The sequence below is a fragment of the Alligator mississippiensis genome, chromosome 14 (genome assembly GCF_030867095.1).
Source record: "Alligator mississippiensis isolate rAllMis1 chromosome 14, rAllMis1, whole genome shotgun sequence".
Lineage (NCBI taxonomy): Eukaryota > Metazoa > Chordata > Crocodylia > Alligatoridae > Alligator > Alligator mississippiensis.
Window position 1 is genome coordinate 6,268,416 of NC_081837.1, and position 20,334 is coordinate 6,288,749.

The 20,334-nt window shown below is 47.7% G+C and overlaps 1 long non-coding RNA gene across 1 annotated transcript in view; it reads left to right on the forward strand.

Moving 5' to 3' along the window:
* The window catches only part of LOC109284575 (uncharacterized), a 59,667-nt gene that overhangs the window by 915 nt on the left and 38,418 nt on the right, over positions 1-20,334 (forward strand). The gene's annotated exons all lie outside the window — the stretch shown is intronic.

A 20,334-nucleotide genomic window follows, 5' to 3' on the forward strand; every position in this document is an offset into this window, starting at 1 on the left:
ACAGAGGGCGGTGGGGCCTGCTGCTGCGCGCTCTTCCCTAAATTGTTGACTTTTCAATTGTTTTGTTGATATTCAGCATTAACCAGTGGCACAAGATTATTTATCTGCCACGTATGATTAGTCCGCTTTCTCATCCTGCTGCGCCGTGCTGTCTGTTGTGGGCACTGCTCACCTAATGCAAAGAGGAGACCTGAAAGGAAAAACATCTCACCTCCCTTTCTCTTGCGTTGTGCTTTTCACCTGTGGATCGCAAAGGACGGATGGATCATTAGCACCATTTTGTAGGGGTTGGCGGAGAGTGACTAGCACAAGAGTGGCAGCAAGTCAGTGGGGGAGCTGCGGGTCGAACCCAGGCCGGCAGAGTCCCAGTCCTGTACCCCGTTTCATGTAGCTGCCGACCTAGAACATCTTTGGTGGTGGTGGGTTGCAGGGAGAGTGTGGAAACGGTTGGGTCCAGGAGGTTGGTACCTCAAATCCATCTTACATGCTGTGTTAGACTTAGGAGGTGAGCTAGAAAAAACACTCTTAATTGCTGGCTCTTAAGTTTCACAGCTGCTAAGCACCTATCAGTCCAGTTCGAGTCACTGGGATTTATGGGTGTTAAGAGTCTTGCCTAATATTACAGAAACCATTAGTGGCCGAGTCTGGATTAGAAGTTGTTAGTTGTCAGCTCTCGCCCCTATGTCCCTCTACAGCACTTGCCTTCTAATATTGCTCAGCATGGATAGATTCCCACTGCCCCCCCTGCCCTGCGCTTGGGTAGATTTTTGCTCAGAAGACTTGCTCAAATGTCAAAGGGGTGGCTTTGTAAATGCAATGGTAATACCCTGGCATCATGCCTGGTGTGATGCCCAAGAAGGACTTCACTGAACTGCACTGATTGGAAGGGGAAAATTTTCTGAATTGCGCTCCTCTCCGTGCCCAAATCTAACCCACCAATGAAACAGAAGTTAACCACGCTGCATCATTTGAACAACATCTGTTTGCTGATCAAATACCCTGAGAATAGGACAGTGGGGGGTTTTTTTTGGGAGGGTGGGTTGCTAGTTTTTTTTGAGTACCTTGTGTTTGCATGGCACTGTGAATGCACTGCTTGCTAAGTATTAGTTAGTAATAGCAGAAGATACCCCTCTCCCCCCACAGAAATAGGATGACATTAGCCCAAAAACAGATTTGAGATTTGGCCTGGGGTGGGGGTTTTGTGAGCAAGGGAAAACTCCCCGAATATTAATGCTTGCGTGCATGTGATGGAGATTTTGGCTGTATACATATTTAGGGGTGCTATTATCTAGATCATGATAAGCCTTCATAATATACATCAAGCGAATGCATTCTCAACAAGCCCAGCTTTTCATTGTGTAGCTCGGTATGCTCGGTGACACTGTTATTGGCATCCTTGAGACCTGGGCCACTTCTCGTCCCTACCTCCCCCAATAAGTTCTCGCTGCGATCTATTAATCTTTACTAAAGCAATGAGACTGGGGTAGGGTATTATGCATGCACACAATACGTGTGTGCACACAGACTAATCAAATTGCTGTTTTATCTTGGTTTGGTAGTGCTGTGAGCTACATTAATAAGAGCTGACAGATTTGAAATAGCTGATCTCAGTTGATTCAGATTGTGAATGCAGCAGTCGCTCGAGTGACCGGGCCATGGGACTGAATGTGGTGACTTTCCAGTTTATGGTCTGGAGTTTTTTTTTTAAATCTAGAGATGTAAAGGGCAGCTTGGACTAACTCCACAGAGTGATTTCTTCATCTAGACAGCTGCAGGCAGGCAGAGCTGCCCCCGTTATGCCCTTCATATTCTTGGTTTGATTTTACTGATTCAAGTTATACCAGTAAAAGAAACTCCATAACACATTCAAGTAGGGCACTGTTCTGGCTTTTACTTGTTTATATATCATCTCCTCAATTCTCAGGTGTAATTGAGATCACGGCATTCATCTGGTAGCCTGAGAACCAGAGTGGACGCAGGTGAATTCAGAGCAAGAGAGACTTTCCTGACTTAGTCTATGACTAGGGCAAGCCATTGAGCCTGTTTCTGCTTTTCCGTCTGGAAGAGTGGATTTGACAATAACACGACGCGCAAGGTGCTGTGAGCAGTAGCGTACAGGGTGTGTATCATTATATGAAGATGAGCCAGTTTCATGATCCAAAAAAGTAAATGAGTGACCTTCATGTCAAGGTATGAGTCTGTCTAATAGGGGGCTGCATTATACACACCCACTCCCCATCTCTTGCTCTCTCCCCTCTTTGCTCACTAGTCCAGTGGCTCTAACCATTGTAAGTCTCAGTTATATTTAGTAGTTTTCTTATGGCCCCATGTGACTTTGGGAATATCTGCGAATTCATATAAAAAGGATAAAGTGACTTTCTAGCCATTGCAATTGCAAAGATCAGTCTGAGAATCTGACCCGAGTGCACTTACAGGCTCAAAAGTCAGAAGGCAAATACAAAAAAAAAAGACCTTGACTTGTTATTTCCAGATCATTATAATGATTTTGAGGACCTGTCTCAACATTTTGGAGTGCTAGGGATTGGCAATGCAATATATGAACATTAAATTGACTCATTAGTTTTCTCTTAGTCTGATGTGTCGCTATTACATCTTTTCATGCAAACTGAAGAGATTTTTAAGCCCAAATTCAACCTGTCAAATGCATTTCTTACTGACAGGGGAGGGAAATCCGCAACTGCATGTTTTATGGGGCAAAATGCATCTTTCCCCCCTCCCTCTAATTGTTGTACTAAGACTATGCTCAACTTTGTATAATTATAAAAATTAAAAGCAGCTTGTTTCATACATGGGGATGGAATGCAACATATGGTAGTAACAGAGTTGTTCATAAATATGAATGTTTTTATATTTAAAAAAAAAGGTTGAAACACATTGCTAACAAACAAATTGTCTGTTATTGAGAACACCAATTACTTCTACAAGAAAACAAAGCCTCCACATCCCCCTACAGGTGCAATCTCCCAGAGACCCCGCTTCATGAATATGGAATGACAATTAGATGTTTTATTTAAAACTTTGGATGCCCTAAGAAAAAAAATCTATTTATTTCCCTAAATAGAGTCTGATTTATCCCAACAGAATAGGAGGCTGGTTGCTCTGCTTTCTGCAAACTGAAAAAAACCCCACCTGATGTAGTCAAGTATTTTCTTGCTTTAAACCTTTAAAGCTTTGCTTTAAACCTACAATGGAAAGGGGGCCGTATGGTCAGGGGGCTGGATCAGGACTTGATCGTGGCTTTGTCCAAACTTCTTGTATTCCTCAGGCAACTTACTCTGTCTGGGCTGCCTTTGTAAAACGGAGATAGAAATATTTCTCCTGTCCTCACCCTAGTTACTGGTAGTTAAGCTTTGTCCCAAAGAACATGCAAGCTGCCCGTGTTTATTCAGTCCCTGGTGCAGTAGGGCAGCGATTTACTGCAATACAAAGCGCATACAGCAGCCCCACGCTTTCCTTCTGCTTCTGCATTGTGCTCTTTAATAAGGCTCAAAAGTGGCTACGTCTTATTGGCTTCCACTATCAGACATCCCCAGAGGGTTAAACTTGAGGGCTTGGCGCTGGTTTTAGCACTCCGGGCTGCTCGGACCCTGGGGAGCTTGCTGTACTTGAACCCACCATGTAGATTCAGCTTTCGGCTTGGTAGGTGGCCAGCGACGGGGGCTGCGGCACTGTGCAATTCAAGGATTGAGCTCGTTCGAATAAAAACGCGGGCATCACTTTATTCTCCAGAGCAGGGAGCAGACACATTTTCCTCTGTGATTTAAGGCTACTTCACACAACTTCTGTGAAAGGCTCCTAGTCGCTTTATAGATCCTAATGAAACAAATCTCAACTGCCCCCGCCGCAAGGTAGACCACCTCAGTTTTTAGACTGGGAAACCGAGGAACAAAGATATTAAGCCACTTGCTCAAGGTCATGCAGTGGCTTCTTAGCAGAGCTGAGATCAGAGACGAGGAGACTTGATCCCAGGCCTTTGTTCAGACCATTACAAGTTAATGCTACCTCTTAATCAGCAGCTTTTTTGGGCACAGAGGAGACAGAGGGACCATCCTCCTGGCACTGAAAAGATGAGCGCTATAGGGCAGGACAGCTAAGTGTGGGAGGCCTGAGCACTCCTGATGTAACAGTGGGAAAGGATCACAAATTTGGGCCCAAACAGCAACAGCTGACCCATCTCCCTGGGAGTGAGAAGTTAATAAGTGCTCATGGAGTCAGCACCTGTGGGACCAGATGCCTAAACCAGAAGAGTAAATCCTCCATATCCACGTTAGCTATGAAACGTAACAGATGTGGAGAGAAGAGGACTTTGCTCCCCGCCTCCCCAAATTGAAGTACTAATGTGACAAGCGTCGTGATTAAGGCTGACGTTCAGCTCCGAACATATATACCATTATAGATTATTATGTAAATCAGCCACTTAATATTGCTGCTTCCATACACGGCAGGGTTGGTGTGAACCTGGAAAGTGGTAGGGATGAGACACGGGTGACATCCTCTAACTCAGATGATTTATACACTGACAAAGATCATTCCAGTAGCAGAGCTTGCATAGCACGCACGCGTGTGTGTGGGGTGGGGACATGCCACACCGTGCTCCGTGCCAGCAAGGGAAGTGAACACAGCCGATCAGCTTACACACTACTCGTACATCACGGAAGGGACGCGTCACATGAATCCGGAGAAATGAGTCATTTTGCAGGCCTTTGTGTGATGGCAATTTGCATTTCTGTAGCACCCTTTGTCTGCAACGCTAAAATGATTGACAGCATTGATAATTAGAAGAGCCAGGACCCGCTGAAGTAGAGTGTGGGGTTTTTATAGCCATCTAGCAAATGGGTAAACTGAGGTAAATGCAAGGCACTCCACCTAGGGAGGAGGAATCCCCAGCACACCTACAGGTTGGGGGATGACCTCCTCGGCAGCTCAGAGGCCGAGAGAGATCTTGGAGTCATAGTTGACTCCAAGATGAACGTGAGCCACCACCAGCATAATGAGGCCATCAACAAAGCCAATCACACCTTGTCGTGCATGAGCAGATGCACGACCAACAGATCGAGGGAGGTGATGCACGGGTCAGGCCGCAGTTGGAGTACTGTGTCCAGTTTTGGACGCCGCACTTCAAGAGGGACACAGAGGATCTGGAGAGCGTCCAGAGGAGGGCCACTCGCATGATTAATAGCCTCCGTGCAAGACCCTACGAGGGGAGGTTGAGGGATCTGGATCTCTTCAGCCTTCGCAAGAGACGGCTGAGGGGAGACCTTGTAGTTACCTAGAGGTTTATCAAGGGAGGACAACGGGGAATTGGAGATGCACTGTTTACCAGAGCACCCCAAGGAGTAACTAGGAGTAATGGGTGCAAACTAGCGGAGAGGAGATTTAGGTTAGATATTAGGAAGACATTTTTCACAGTAAGGGTGGCCAGGATCTGGAACGGGCTGCCAAGAGAGGTGGTGCTGTTACCTAGCTTGGAGGTCTTCAAGAGGAGGTGAGATAGTCACCTGGCTGGGGTCGTCTGACCTCGGTCCTCTTTCCTGGCAGAGGCAGGGGGTTGGACACAATGATCCATTGTGGTCCCTTCTGACTCTACGATCTATGAGTCTATGAGGTAGCTCTCCTCCCATGGCCACGCAGGAAATCAGTGTTTAGTTAAGTGTGTTTCTCACAGATCGGAGCTGAAGTTTGCAAACTTTCGGAGCCTGAAATCAAGACCTACCGTCCATGTAAGGCACATGAAGTGGCCTGACTTCCTCCTCCTCTGAAATGCTCATAACTTTGTGGTGACCAGTGACCTTCAGGCAGTCCCACTGCCTCTGTCCAGTGCTTTCTAGGCCTCTATTTGTACATCGCATCCCTTCACCTGAACAGATTATGCGTTATGCATTTGAATAGTATGTATGAGTGATTCATTCTCTCTCCTCCCCAGCCCGGTCTCCCTTGGGATGCTTTTGGAAACAAGATGTGGCATCTCAATGAGTCTATTCTCCAGCTTAAATGTTAAACAAAGAAATATATTCTGTGTGCTTTGTATATAAACAGAACCCGGATTACATTTCAATCGCCCTATAAGATGAAGTGCCTCTCCTGTTGTGTCTCTCTCTGTTTAAAATAAGATTTCCTGCTGATTCCCTTGTAAGATACAGTGATAACCACTTTGTGCAGCAATAAAAAAAATCAGCACAGTGATGAAAGGGGAGAAGGCGCGGTTCGCATGCAGGGCTCGGCTTGCCTTCAGCACGTCACCCCCAGCTCCCCTGGCCTGGGCTTTCCGTTTATGACTACTTTTCATCTGCAGATCTGAAAAACCTGAGCCAAAGGAGATAAGTTTTGATAGATGGGCAGGCTCGAAGCACACAAACTTATTAAAAAGCTGCATCCAACTCCCAGTGAAACCAGTGGTAAGGCTGCTGTTGTTTTCAGTGAGCATTGGATGAGGCTCCATATGACCTGGCCTAAGTGAATCAGTGATAGAGTTGGGAGAAGTATTTGGATCTCCAGGATCCCTGTGGCGTGCTTTGCCTGTTGAGTCACAGTGTCTCGCTCTTGGTTTCCAGCTGTGTTTAGCTCTGGTGCTGTTGGAGCTTGAGGCTGAACGTGCATGAACATGTTGGAGATGCATCTTTGATCTTAAGAAATCTGGACTTTCAGAAATGTATCTTAAGGGACCAAGGAAGGGAAGCAGACCCTCCACCTTCAGGTTACTGGGATTCAGAGAAGGAACAAAGTGGCTGGGTGCCCCAGCAGTGGCAACTGCTGGGGCTTGGATCCAGGCCTGGCTGGAAATTGGCTCAAAATTGTTCCTTATACGAAAAGTAGGCAGGAGGCAGGGCTGGTTGGCACCTTTATAGACCAGCTCATTCAGAGAGGCATGAGCTTTTGAGAGATGCTATGCTGAAGGAAAGGAAAGGTAGGTGATTGTGCTCGCTTGTAGGCTGCGGTCCATATCACGGCAGCGAGCCAAGGGCTGAGCTGCCCTCATCCCAGAGATGGCTCCTCAAGGTCAAGGTTGAAGCTCACTGTCAGGGCAAGACGTGATGCTCGCATTGCCGCTCTGTGTGGATGAAGTCCAGTACTTAGGTTTCCAGTGCCCTCCTGTAGAGCGAGGAAGGACTCTGGATTCAGCCTCCATCAAGGGGTCAACTCAATCTCTCTGCTCCCCCTCTGCAAAGCAGGAGCAGCAGTACGGTCTTTGTCTTCGTCTCTGTTGCGAGCTGTTTGGGGCTGAGATGTTTCGGCGCGGCTGTATTTGTTCAGCACTGAACACAACGAGGCCCTGCTCTTGGTGGGACCCCTGCCAGCCTTGCTTTGTTATTTTATAACCCGGTCGCACCTAGCCGGGTCCGTTTCAGAAGCAGCGAATTAACGAGAGACGTGCTCCCTAACCATCCTGCCTCTCCAATGTTTCCGAAGCTGAGCTCTGGCGTGCTGGGTATTCCAGCAGATGCTCTATTGTTTCGATCCCCCCGAGAGCTGCACGAAGCTCCTTTCACTGGTAGAAATATCAGTCTCTTCATACAAGGAGGAGGAAGGGATGGTGGCGATGGGGGAACCGGAGTGCTTCATAGTCAAGCACTTAATTTTGGCAATCCCCATCCCTGATGGAAATGCTCATCACCCTGGGCTGGCACTTCTGACTATCAGAGACTCGTTACTTGCGCTCGGATACATGCGCTCACAGCTGTATTTCTCGTGGAGCAGCATTGATCTACTGTGCCCAGTTAGCTTTAATCCGAGGTATTGCATTCCCTACGGAGATTCCCCCAGGCTATCTCCGCTCCCCCTTTCTGACAGCTGAATGTGACAGCTAGAATTACCTCGACAGCACAATCGAACGGCGACTCTCCCGGCAGCCAGCCGCGAACCTAGGCGCGCACACTCTGTTTGCTTCGTTTCTAATTAAGCAGTAATATCTCCTGTCTGGGTTGCTAAATGCCCCGCTCCCGAGACAGGCTGCGAGGAAATGTTATAAACGGAAACAAGCAATAGAAGTTCCTTTTCTTATCGATTCCCATGATGAACAGGTCTGTGCAAGAGTCAGACCTGCCCTCGGGCTGTGCTAACTTCAATCTGAAGAACATAAGGAGACCAATTCATAAAAAAAATAATGCACCATTTGCCCAGCTTTTCCACAGGCCTAAGGACAAAGAGAGTGTGAGCAGCGAGCACTTCCCCCCTCCTGCCCTCTCTTTCCCCCCCTCGATTATTGAGGTGCATGCTTTCAAAATGCTTTACCCTTTCACCCTGTGCACAGATGGAGACCTCTCTGCAACCTGTTCACAGGGCCTGAATGGCTTTAAGATGTTTTCCATGCTCCAGAGATCAAAGAAAGCAAATTGCAAGAGAATGAGGGGAGAGAATAAACTTGAGAGGCCTGGTAGAAGAAGAGCGATTGAGGCACAGCCTTCCCCACGGCAAAGCCCCTGTTATAAAAGCACTGGATTTGTCTCCGCCGGTCTAGCTGTGGGATTTGAAGGGTCCCTTGCAGGAACGCTGGACATTGTAATGCATGTCAAGAGGTTCTCGGAGGCTGCTGGGTGCAGACAGAGCCTGTCTAGCCCTCAGCCAGACTCAAGTGGGTTTCTATGGCTGGTACTCCTTAAAATCTGGCTTGGTGTTAAATAATCCCACAAGGGACTCTCTTGAAACCAGAGGGCCAAGGCAGGGCGGACCCTCCGGTTCATATTTCCGCCAGTAGCCACAAGAAGGAAAGATGTTGCGCGTATAGACCAGAGAGCGGGGCGAGCACCCGCTCGGCTCGGCGTCTCCTTCTTTTTCAGGAGTTCTTCCTCTTGAGCCCCGAGTCTTCACGCGACCTAACATGGCACCTATTCCAGGAGCTGGGCCTGGACCAGGCCCTTTCAAGACAGATGGATGTAAGCTGGAAGTGACACTGAAAGAACGGCTGGCCTCCAGCCTTTCCAGCATGTACTTCTGTTATTTATTGTCACATCTGTTCTAATGAATGTCAGCTGCATACCTGCCCGAGCTGAGCTAGCTTCCAAGCGTTGTTTAAAAGCAGGCAGGGAAAGCTTGGATGGCCACTGGTATTTCTGCTCTCCCATTACAATGCAGAAATCAGGAGTAGCTGCCAGCACCTGTTTGCATGCCTCCCTCCCCCCTCTGCCTCCGCCACCACATGCCTGGCCTCTAGTTGTTGCTTAAAATATATATTTTAATAGCTTTTCCTTAAATAAATAGGAAGCTGTTTGTACTGGGGAAAGAGGGTTATAGTTAATCACACTTATTTGGCTGCTTCCACTGCAAGGAGATTGAAATAGCAGCAGGATGCAATGCTATGTCATGGCAAATGTCGCAAAGCTCTAGCAATGCAAATAGTTTTAGGATAAAAACCCATGTCTTTAATGAAGGAAGGAAGCAGGGTAGGTACATTGAGCTCGTGCATCGGATGCCTGCGTCGTGCTGAGTATCTTTTCGACCTGTCCATGAACTTATTCGCTGTATTTGTTCATTGGAAAATGAGCACGGCGTCATAACATTTGGGGGCCTTGTGATATTAGGATCAGATTAAAAGGATCAGTTAGAAATGCAATGCCAAAATGGCCCACAAGGCTAGGCCGATGAGCTGTTACCATTATGACTGCTATTAGCCCCAAAGCATCAAAAATAAGCAGGAGCAAAGGGATCAAACAAACAAAAATGAGAAAGCTGACTTCCTAGGATTTTATTTTTATTTCATCAGTCGTAGTGGAAGGGAGTTGGATTTGTTTCAAATAAAGACAGGAATAAATAAGCAAACACTTCCCTGCAGCCTTTCCAACCCAAAGATGGTCTAGTCGAAGGTGCAGCCAGAAACAAATGACCGACTACTGGTAGCCCCTTTAATTGTTCGAGTTATGGGAAATGCAGGTGGGGGACAATCAACTTAAAGCAGCACCGTACCTAGACTCCTGGTGGCCCCCCTCTTAGTACTGGGCTCCCCTTCGCCAGAGATAATGATAATAATAATTTTAAAATGACCATTTTTGGGCCCCTTTTCTGTCCGGGCCCTGGGCAGCTTCTCGGTTCGCACATGCCTGTGTCCAGCCCTGACTTACAGGGTGCCCAGTGACAGATTTAATAGTATCTTTTACTCTGAGAGGGTGCTAAGTGCAGGTGCCGACATCTTTGGAAAACATCATTTTGCACAGAAAAGTCGTCTTTTTAAAAAAATGCACAGAACGTCTAATTTCACTTCCGACTTTGCCCCGAGGATTGCCAGGTTCTCACGGTGTCACAACCGAGAGTGAATGCCACAGCCGGGATTTCTGACAGCCCCCCGGAGCATCTGCCTTGCAGGACTTTATTCTTCCTAAAAAGGGTTTTCAACGTGGTTTGATCATGTCCACACGTGCCTGGAAAGCTCTTTCAGCCTCGGTTCCGCAGCACCTTTTGCTGCCACGCGCCATGAGAGATTGAGGCACGCCCAAGCTTTCCTTACGCGCAGTTCACTAAAAGAGAACAAAAGAGAGAAATCCATAAAGCCAGGCTGCGGATAGAGATTGGGTTTTTTTGTGTTTGCAGGGAGCAGGCTCTAGCTTCGGGGCTGCACTCAGTGTTGGAGCGAGTCTGAGCTCAGTGGCGTTACGCCGGAGATGGGATTCGATCGCATTTAGTGAAAGTGTGTGGTGAGCTCCATGCAGCTACCCCGTGAGCTGGAGCTATCCCGAGACCAGCTCTTGCCATTGACGTGCCTCTAATGGAACGGGCTTCTCGCATGACCTTCAAGTGACAGCCCTGCTAGAGAACAACAGTGCAAAAGCCAGGCAAGCAGCCTTTGTGATCTGGTTCCCAACCTGACCTAATATGTCGATGTCAAAAGAAACAAAAATCTGGGTGGACTCGAATGGGTCCGGTACAACCCAGTGGATTCCACTTTGTGGAAAAACACTGCGCCTATGCGCGCACGAGGTGAAGAGAAATCACTCAGGGAGGCTGGTTTTGATCGAAATGGATCTTGAGAAGGAGTTTGGCAAGCTTGCTTTACAGCCTCCTTTAATTTTAACACGAGGAAGTGTGCTTAGGATGTAGTCTTGACTCCTTTGTGGTCTTGATGTTTCATGTGTAGCATCCAGTAGCCCTTACTGCAGATGAGGTCCCAGACTTGGGCAGATGTTCAAACAGCTGGAAAGCTTTTGTCTGGAATGGATTAAAACAGGGGTCCTCAACCCCTGGCCTGTGGGCCTGATCTAGCCTCTGGTGCCGTGTTATCTAGCCTGCAGGGCTCCTGTGGCTCTCCGCTGTGGGCCGTGGCCCTGGGTGCTGGCTCAGGTGCATGGGGTGAGATCCTGCTGTGTGGGGCTAGGTGGTGGCAGCGTAGGGCCCCAGCACCCGATCCCCCCCATGCAAAGCTGGGTGGAGGTGGCACGGGGCCCCAGGTGTGTGGCACATCGGGTCCAGATGAAGCCACGCGGGCTTGGTCCTGGTGCGCGGGGTCTGATCTGGACCCAGTTAAATACCATTGGATTAAAAAGCCTGCCTAGCTTCCATGTAATACAGTGTGCCCATCTACTGGCATGGCCTAGTGGCCACCAAAGAGGGTCACGACAGCATGGTGGATAGTTGTGCTCTGATCAGAGCACCGCCTTGCCCACCTGGAGGTGCAGATGCTCAACACGTTTCTGAAGGAAGAGGTGCTGTTGAGCATCAGGGAATGCCGACAAGTGTGGGAACCCAGGCTCTGCAAACCAAAGCATGCATCGCCGCCTAACAGAGCGGTTCGGGCTAAAGGTCCTATTTGTTGACTTAAGACTTCTGTCCTAAATCATTCACTGGATTTTTCCCGCCCCCCCCGTTTCTTGAGCCATAATACTGTATCCTCCACTTTTTTAATCTCAGCTGAAGCTCCAAGAAAGCTCCTTTTGTCTGATTAAGGATTGTCAGAATGATTGATGTGTTCTTGCAGGAAAGAGGTGAGTCGTCTTGTCTTGACAGTTCGGTTTGATAGCCAAGTTGAGACTGACCCTTGCTGACACTCTCCTCTTAAAATATCTGTGTTTTTCATCGCCTAGATAATATAGCACTGCAGCTCGGGAGACAAGGGCTTCGCTCGGGGAATGGCAGCGTGCTCTGGGGTTCTCTGCAGAGTACCGGCGGATGTCGCATGAAGGTCGAAGGAGCAAGGGTTCCCGGTTGGAATAGCATTCCCGCCGAGCCCTAGAGACTATTTCTAGAACTACTGCCGAGGTTAGGGGCCATTCACATCACACAAGATCCTTATGCACCTTTTCAGTTTTCATGCATCGTGGTTAATCATTTCTGGGACGGTTTCTCTTTTTTTGCCAGTAGGCAGATGCTGCCGGGAGCCATCCACGAGCTCACAAGCTAAGCCAGAGTAAAGGGTTACGTGGTGCAGGGAAGGGCACAAGGCACCAAACGTGGGTATGGGTTGTGAAGGCACAACACGCTGCTTTTCCCTAGCTCAGGTTTGAGGCATGGGGCTGTGCTTTATGTCTGGCTACCCACATTCCTTGTGCTCTTCCTTTTCCACTAAGGGTCGGCGACTCCAACCAGGAGCAGGACCCCCCTGTGCCAGAGGCGGTACAAATACTATAATAAAAAATGGCCCCTGTCCCCAAAGGTCTGGGACAGACATTGCATAAACCGGTTTGACCCAAATCAGTTAAGTCTGATACTACATACAACCAGATTTGTCTTAAGCCATTTTGGAACTGGTTTACATGCACTGAGTTTCCGTTCTGTTACAGGTTTAAACCAGTTTCCGATGACTTAAACCGGTTTATGTGTAACTTCTGTCCTTAGCCAAAGAGTTTACAGTAGAAGCAGACATAGCAGGTGGTGGGAGAAACTAAGTCTTTCCATCTCCTTTCTTCAAATAGGGACCCAAGGCACAGACAGAGTAAGTGGGTTGCTTAAGATCACACAGAGCAATAATGAAGTATACCGTAATCAGTGCAGGGCTAACTGGAAGCCTTTGCCATCAAGATTTCCCAAAGCACAAATGGAAAGATGGCTCTCAAACTTACCACTGCATGATGCCCCAGCCTTCTTTGGAAAGGGACTTTTAGTCTTGAGCTCTGAAAAATTTCCAAGGTTGCCTCCCAAATTTATAAGCCCAAGGTCAAACGGTGAGTCAGTGTAAGAGCCAGGTGTAGCATGCAGATCTCCTGACATATATCCAGGCCTGCTGCCATTAATCTTCAGAGATTGTAGTTCATGATGACTTCACTAGAAATCTCTTTGCCTTTCATTTTTCTTATTTAAAAAAAAAAATGCTGCGGCTGACCAGCATGGTGGGCTTTGCTTTTTTGGATAACGTCAAAAAAAAAAAAAAAAGTCTTGTCATTTAGGTGTGTGGCTTCCTGGAGAGAGACAATTTTTCATGAAAGATTTCTTGGCCTGCTGGGCTGATGCACTAGGCTGTAAAACGTCTCTATCGGGTCAATGATCCGCAAACTTCAGTCACACCGGGAGTGGAAGAGCATGACATGATGGTCTGAAGCAGCGATGGGCAAACAGGGAAAGGTTCAGGATGGTATTCCTTAGCCATTGCATGGTGGCTAAGGATTTTGAGACATGCTGCACGGGGGACATCCTGTGCATTTTATGAGTGGAGTTGCCGATTCTCAGAAGAGGACTAGCGATCTTAAGGCTATGCAGTGAGCCTGTGGCAGAGCTCAGGAAAGACGCAGAGTCCTATCCCCTCTCACCAGCAGAACAAACACTAGGACCACAAGCAGGAAGGACTTGCGGTTAAATCTGAGTTTAGGAAGTTTTCCTTTGGCAGTAAGCTTTCTGAAGCAGGCTCCATGTGCTTGCTACTGCTTGGTCATTGCTTAGCACAGCGATTCTCAACCAGGGGCCTGTGAGCTCCTTTTAAGCAGGGTGCCGCACACTGGTAGTGCGGATAAGTGTGCAAACACCTGCACACGATGCACAAGATCAGCCCAGAGGTTTCAGACAGAAATCCAGTGTCACAAACATTTTGCGCTCCCGTGGGCTTTCGGAGGTCTTTGCAACGCAACAATTGCTCCAGCATTTTTCTGTAGTGAAAAAAGGCAGTGAAAAACGAAGAGCTGGCATTTTTTGAGTCTAACCAGGGGTGCCTTGTGTCTAAAAAGGTTGGTAACCGCTGGCCTAGCACAACCGCTCCGATTCCTGACTTGGATCTCAGATAAATCTGGGATGTGATAGTGAATGTCGGCGAAGCACTTGGATATTCCAGCCACGAGGGTCGTGTAGTCCCCAGACAAATCATTTATATCTAGCATGAATCAGCGTAATAAATCTCTTCCCCTCGCCCCCATCCTGTTCCCTTTTATAGGAGTCGCTGTTGCCTCCCATCTCCTCCCGTTCTTGGGCCTGATCTTATTCATGTCAATAAAGACAAAAACCGGAGGCTAAGAAGCTGATGCAACAAAACAAGTGACGCAGTCTTTATTGCTTGCATTTCCCCCCTCTCCTCGGAGTGCAGTCCGTTACCCTCCACTGTGTGCGGTATCTAATTTGTCTGATAAGACTCTCAGGATAAAGGAGCTTGCCTTAGTCTGCAAAGTGCTGCGTGTTCCTATGGCACAGCGTGACTCCTGCAGACCCCAAAGTGCAGGCCTTTGTCCTCGCCTCTTGGGGCTGCAAAATCCAGCGGGAAGTCTTTTAAAACCAAGCGTGCCTGTGAGGCTTTCAGTACCTTGCAGGTCCTGGGGGTTCCCGTGCTTTTAGAGGGGTGGAAAACAAAGGGAAGGGTCAGCAGACAGCATGGTTCATTAGCCAGGGCACTCGAATTTGGGGGGAGAAGGCTGAGGGGCAGATAACAATTTCAGGAGCATTTGACTGACCTAAGAGTTGAAGCCCTGTTGAACAGCAGATCCAGGGAACAGCTGGTGCATTGCCAGCAGATCAAGGGAAGTGATTTTTCCCCTCTATTCTGCACCGGTGAGGCCATGTCTGGAGTATGGTGTCCAGATTTGGACCCCCCCCAAATATAGAAAGGATCTGGACAAATTGGAGAGAGTCCAGTGGAGGGCAGCAAAAATGGTTTGGGGCCTGGGGGACACGATTTAAAAGAGGCTGCGGGAACTGGGGTTATTTAGTCTAGAGAAGAGGAGACTAAGAGGGGATTTAAGAGCAGCCAAAGAGGATGGAGCTGGACTCTTCTCAGTGGTGACAGATGACAGAACAAGGAGCAACGGACTCAAGTTGCAGCAAGGGACGTTTAGGTTAGATATCAAGACAAATTTTCTCACTAGGAGGGTAATAAAACACTGGGACAGGTTACCCAGAGAGGTTTGTGGACTCTCCATCCTTGGAGATTTTTAAGACCCGAGTAGACAAAGCCTTGGCTGGGCTGATGTAGCTGGGGCTGGTCCTGCTTTGAGCAGGGGGTTGGACTACATGTGATTCCTGAGGTCCCTTCCATCCCTAATTTTCAATGATTCGTGATCCATGAAACCTTGAGACCCCAGGCACTCCTGAGATCTACTCTGGGGTTGAAAGCCCCAAATTCATGTTCTTTTGCAGATCTTTTGTGTCCCCTCTCCCCTCTATGCCTCACTTCCCCATCCTCTGTCTCTTTTGATTGTGAGTCCTTCAGAGTCTTACCGTGTATGCGTAACGGTTAGCACGACTTTGCCTCTACGGCCCCCCACAATACAAATAGCACACCTCCTCATATAAGAGGTGTTATCTGATTTCATAAAAGCGTAGTCTGGGTTTTTGTACAAGCTGTTCCTTCCTAAGCGGAAGACCTGAGCTCTGCAAGTACATGATGTGGTAGAAAGGGGGGTGGCGGGGCTTCCTAAGGAGCTTGCACACCAAGGAGGTTGCAAAAGCCAAGGTCACAGATGGCACAAAGCAGGTGACTGGTTTTCTTGCCCCGTGAAACTCTACAGGTTTTCAGTATTTTTTATTTCTCCTGCTCCAAGCAGGGACAAGGCCATGGTTTTCAGGAAACATTTTGTGAAACGTGAGTGGTGCAGTGAGAAAACCGAGGCAGTTTTGCCCTCAGTAGGTAGGGAACTGAGGCACAGAAGGGCTTATGTGACCAGGCCATCTGAAGCCAATCTTGCAAGACTCAGGACAGCATTTTAACCACAGAAATCTGTTCTCTGGGAGGCAGGTGAATTTTGGACCGGCGCTACCACTGCTGTTGACTGTTGTATGTAAAAGAGAGGACTTCCTGCTGCAGAGCTGAGAACCTGGCAGTAAAACGGGGCATCTTCAAATTCAGTCGTATGAGTGTGTATTTCCTCGGGATATTCTTGCCACTGAAATGAAAGGGAAACTATCTCATTTTGCTTTGGGCTTTTGTTTCTAGATACAGCATTGGAGTTGGATGGGAATCCTTCCCAGCAGGTGGAGCACAGCAGCAAAGTTAACAGGCCGACTGTGTATCTGTACTCTCACTTTCAGAGAGAGAGGCTGTGCTATAAGTGCTGTCTGCCTCCTACATCTCAGGGAAATACTATGGTATTTGTGGTAGAGGAGATACCTTTGATTAGATCAACTCGATTTTTGCAAAAACAAAAATTGCTTTAATTGATTTTTAATTTAATTTAATTAATTCTTTAATTTAAAGAACTTTTTTTTTTTTTGGCAAAAAATGAGTTGGTCTAATCAAAGGGATCACCGCTACCATGAGTTCTGATTGCTTTTGCCTCTAGATCAATATGGCTGCAACCTGGATGCCTAAGCCTTATCTTGGCATTTAGATGCTCTCCTTTGCTTCTCTAATGAATCCTCAGCTATGTGAAATTTGACTTCTGTGGTGAGGCCCGTGTCGAATGCAAATACCTGCACTTTTGTGGCACCTTTCCTTTAAAAACCCTAGTGAGCCTGGCTGGCTATGGAGAGCCAAGGTGCTTCCAGGGAAGCTGAGGCACAAAGTTGAGAGCTGGTTAGGATCACATAGCAAGCCTGTGTAGAGCCAGGGGTGAGATCACTTGGCTTCCAGCCTCATACTGTACCTGCTAGACCAGGGGTGGGCAAAATGCGGCCCGCCAGGCCGTTTTATCCGGCCCGCAGGGCCCCTAAAAAATTTAGAAAATTAATATTTATCTGCCCCTGGCTGCCTGTCATGCGACCCTTGATGGCTTGCCAAAACTCAGTAAGCGGCCCTCCACCCGAAATAATTGCCCGCCCCTGTGCTAGACCGTGTTCCCTTGTGGTTTGCGGCTGGGCTTTGCAGACCCTTCCCACCCTGCCAAACATCATGTCAATGCATGTAAGCAACTAAAGGTGCCAGCTACGGGGATCAGCATATGGTAGAGCCAGAAGAACATGTCAAAGGGAAATAAAAATACCTGCTGAAGTATTTTTCAGAATTTAAAGTCGTAGATATATTGTTTTCTCAGCCATTCAGCATTTGGGACGTCTTTCATTTGGGGATTTCAAAGTGGTGCACTAGTATCTTAACTAATCCTCCGAACATGAAGGAGATCAGTGGGTTTTCAACCTGTTCTGCACATGTGGAAACCAAAGCTCTTCTGAGAGGTGAAGCGATCTGCTCGTGCAGCGGGTCAAGTGCTGAGTTTGGGAAAGAGCTCGAGTCTTAGTTTCCTGTGCGCAGCTCTGACCACTAGACACATTCTCATTACCAACCCCTCCTAACTCCCCCCAAAACACCCCCTGCCCAAAATTACTGGCACATTTGAGATCCAAACTTAGCTACCTGCTCTGAGACACCAGGGCTGTATTGTAAAATGACTTATGAGCATTGGGCAACTAGAGCCGAGTGTGAGAAAGAAGACAAGCATTTGTTGTGAAAGCAAAGAAACGCATTTGAAGAGTTTCATGGTCTCTGCAAAGAGAAACAGAGAGAGAGGTCAAATTTTGTGGCTCTCCGAGGCTGGCTGGCTTCTTTAATATGTTTTTCATATACATTTCAGAAGCTTGGTCAGACACTAATAAGGCATGCAGCTCCATTGTGCTTTATGAACCACACTGACTTTGTAGGAGTGACAAGTTCATAAATATTATTCTAGCAGTGTCTTGTGAAGGGTATTAGACAGCTTGGACCACCTGCTGGTTGCTTCCTTCTCTTTGTGGGTCTTTGAAAACAGTTAGACTTGGCTTTATTCTTGTAACAAGAGCAACGTTACCTATGGAGTACACAGGATCTCCTCACCATCAGGCCTTTTATCTTGTTTAGACTCCTTCAAACACAGCCACATAAAAAGGTAATAAACACACTTTGTTCTCGGGAGTTAATTTAGTCCTTGGAACGAGCATGGGACCGAACAGGGCTAAACCTTCTTCTCTGCCATTGGCATGGTTGCGGTGACGTGATAAAGAGTTTGTGCCACTGCCTTGCTTAACCCTGAAATGGAGGCAGGGACCCTTCAAAGGTAATCTTCCTTTGCACTTTTCAGTAGGGTCCGTCTCCCCCATTTTGCCTTCTCGGGTCAAACTCATCCCTATGCAGAAAGTTGGCAGAAGGCCCCCGGCTCCATTCAAACCCTTCTGCTTGAAGGTAGGTTCAGGCGACATACAGCACTGGTGCGGTCCCTCTGCATGGGGTGGCCTTCGCTCTTGAACCTTGATGCTGCAAGCTGCTCCACTCGAACAGACGTGGCCTCCACGAGGCCCCGTGGACTTCAAATCTGATCTTCGCTTGCAGGATACTTAGGGTTCTTATGTTCTCCACGGCGCTTGGTGGCAGTGGTGAACCTGTCCTAAAGAGTAGTAGCTACAGAAGGAATCCGAAATTTTTAGTTCATAAACCTCATGCTCATTTTCTCTTTAGGGGATTTAAGGGAAAATCACCCTTAAGAAGAGGATGCTTGAAAACAAGCCTCTGTTCAGTGTGCCTGTATAATGCAGCGTGCTGCGGAGATAGTTACCTGCTGACATGTTCACATGCCAGTGCCAGTAGCTTTTACCTTCAGCTCCCTTGGGTTTGAGGAGGAACTCACAGTATAAGACTCAGAATCTTCTTACCTGGCCAGGAGAGCTGCAAACGTGCCAGGTAGGGTGAAGTTTTCAGGATGTGATGTTTTTGTCCACCATAACAGGGACGACAAAGCTAGAGGATATAGAAGCTGGGGCCGCTCACTCGGCACCTCTTAATGGTCTGCTTTCAGAACTGGAATCCAGCATGTTGTGTGTGTGGACACCTTGTCGCTTAATCCCCGGAGCAAATCTAGGAAGGGGATGTTTTATACTTTCAGGGTTATGTAGCTGCTGCCAAATGCAAATGGAAGGCCTGCTTTGTAGGAACAGGGAGTCCAGTGGAAAAAGAAGCTGCAAAATCACCTTCTTCATATATGTGGAGAGTCCTTGTCTGACTTGTATAGGATACTGCAGATCTGGAAGGAGTTCTTTATCTTCCATAGAGCATGTTGCTTAGCTTGATAATTGCAATACCTTGACTGGGTTTCTTTTTTTTTTTTAAATCTTGCAGTATTGGCACCTGTGGAGCCTGGCAAATGAGCAGCATTTTCTTTAAATGTAAAGGTCAAGTGTTTCCAGGATATGTGCAGGAATTATAGATTGGACCATGGCAAACTATGTGTAGATCATACGTCTGCGGGAGCGCGAATCCTCCCCCCCTCAAGCACATCCCCGTTTCTGTGTTTGAACACCAGTATTTTGTACTCTGGGAAAACATCTGTATAAGAAGCTAGCAGGAAATAGCCTCTCTTGCCCTTTTTGGCTGTGTTCAATTGGGGAAACGGTGTGTAGTAGTTCTGTTCCTTTGGATTGCCTCAAAAATAGAAAGGGATGCCTATCCCAAGGCCCTAAGCTTCCCAAACAGAGTACAAGAACTAGAAGTAAATGAAGAGTATCCTATTGCCTGACCGCCGGCAGAGCTTAGCAGTGGGAGCTGGAGCACCGATGTAAAGAAGCCATTTTCCAGTGTTGTAACTAGTTTTGCTATTGGTCGACTGCATGACCTGAGGCAAGATGCCTGCAGGTCCTGGCCATGTAAAACTCCCGCCGACTTCAGTTCAAATTAATCGTCCCCTGTGCATTAAACCCTGGAGCATTGAGACTGCTCTGCTTAACCCAGCTCTCCCTCCAGGGTTTATGGGTTTGGGTCTTTCCCCACGTCCTGTTTTGGTAAGGCTTAGGAAGCAATCTTCAGGGTACGACTCTTCTATCTCCACGGTGGTTCTCGCCTCCTTGGTGCCTTGCTGGTGAAGATCGGTGAGGTCCACTGCTAGGTCCATCAGCTTGGTTGCTACTGCCCAGCTCCTGGCTAGGATCCCAGGCATCTCTGGAAAGCTGTTTAACCCACCATCTCTCAGTGAAGTGGAGATCTTTTAAGACACGGTACAGTCTGAGCCTTTCTCCACTTGATTCCAGAAGTCCGGGGAATCCCTGCATGCTAGATGATGGCAGCCATTTAATACTGAGTTGACA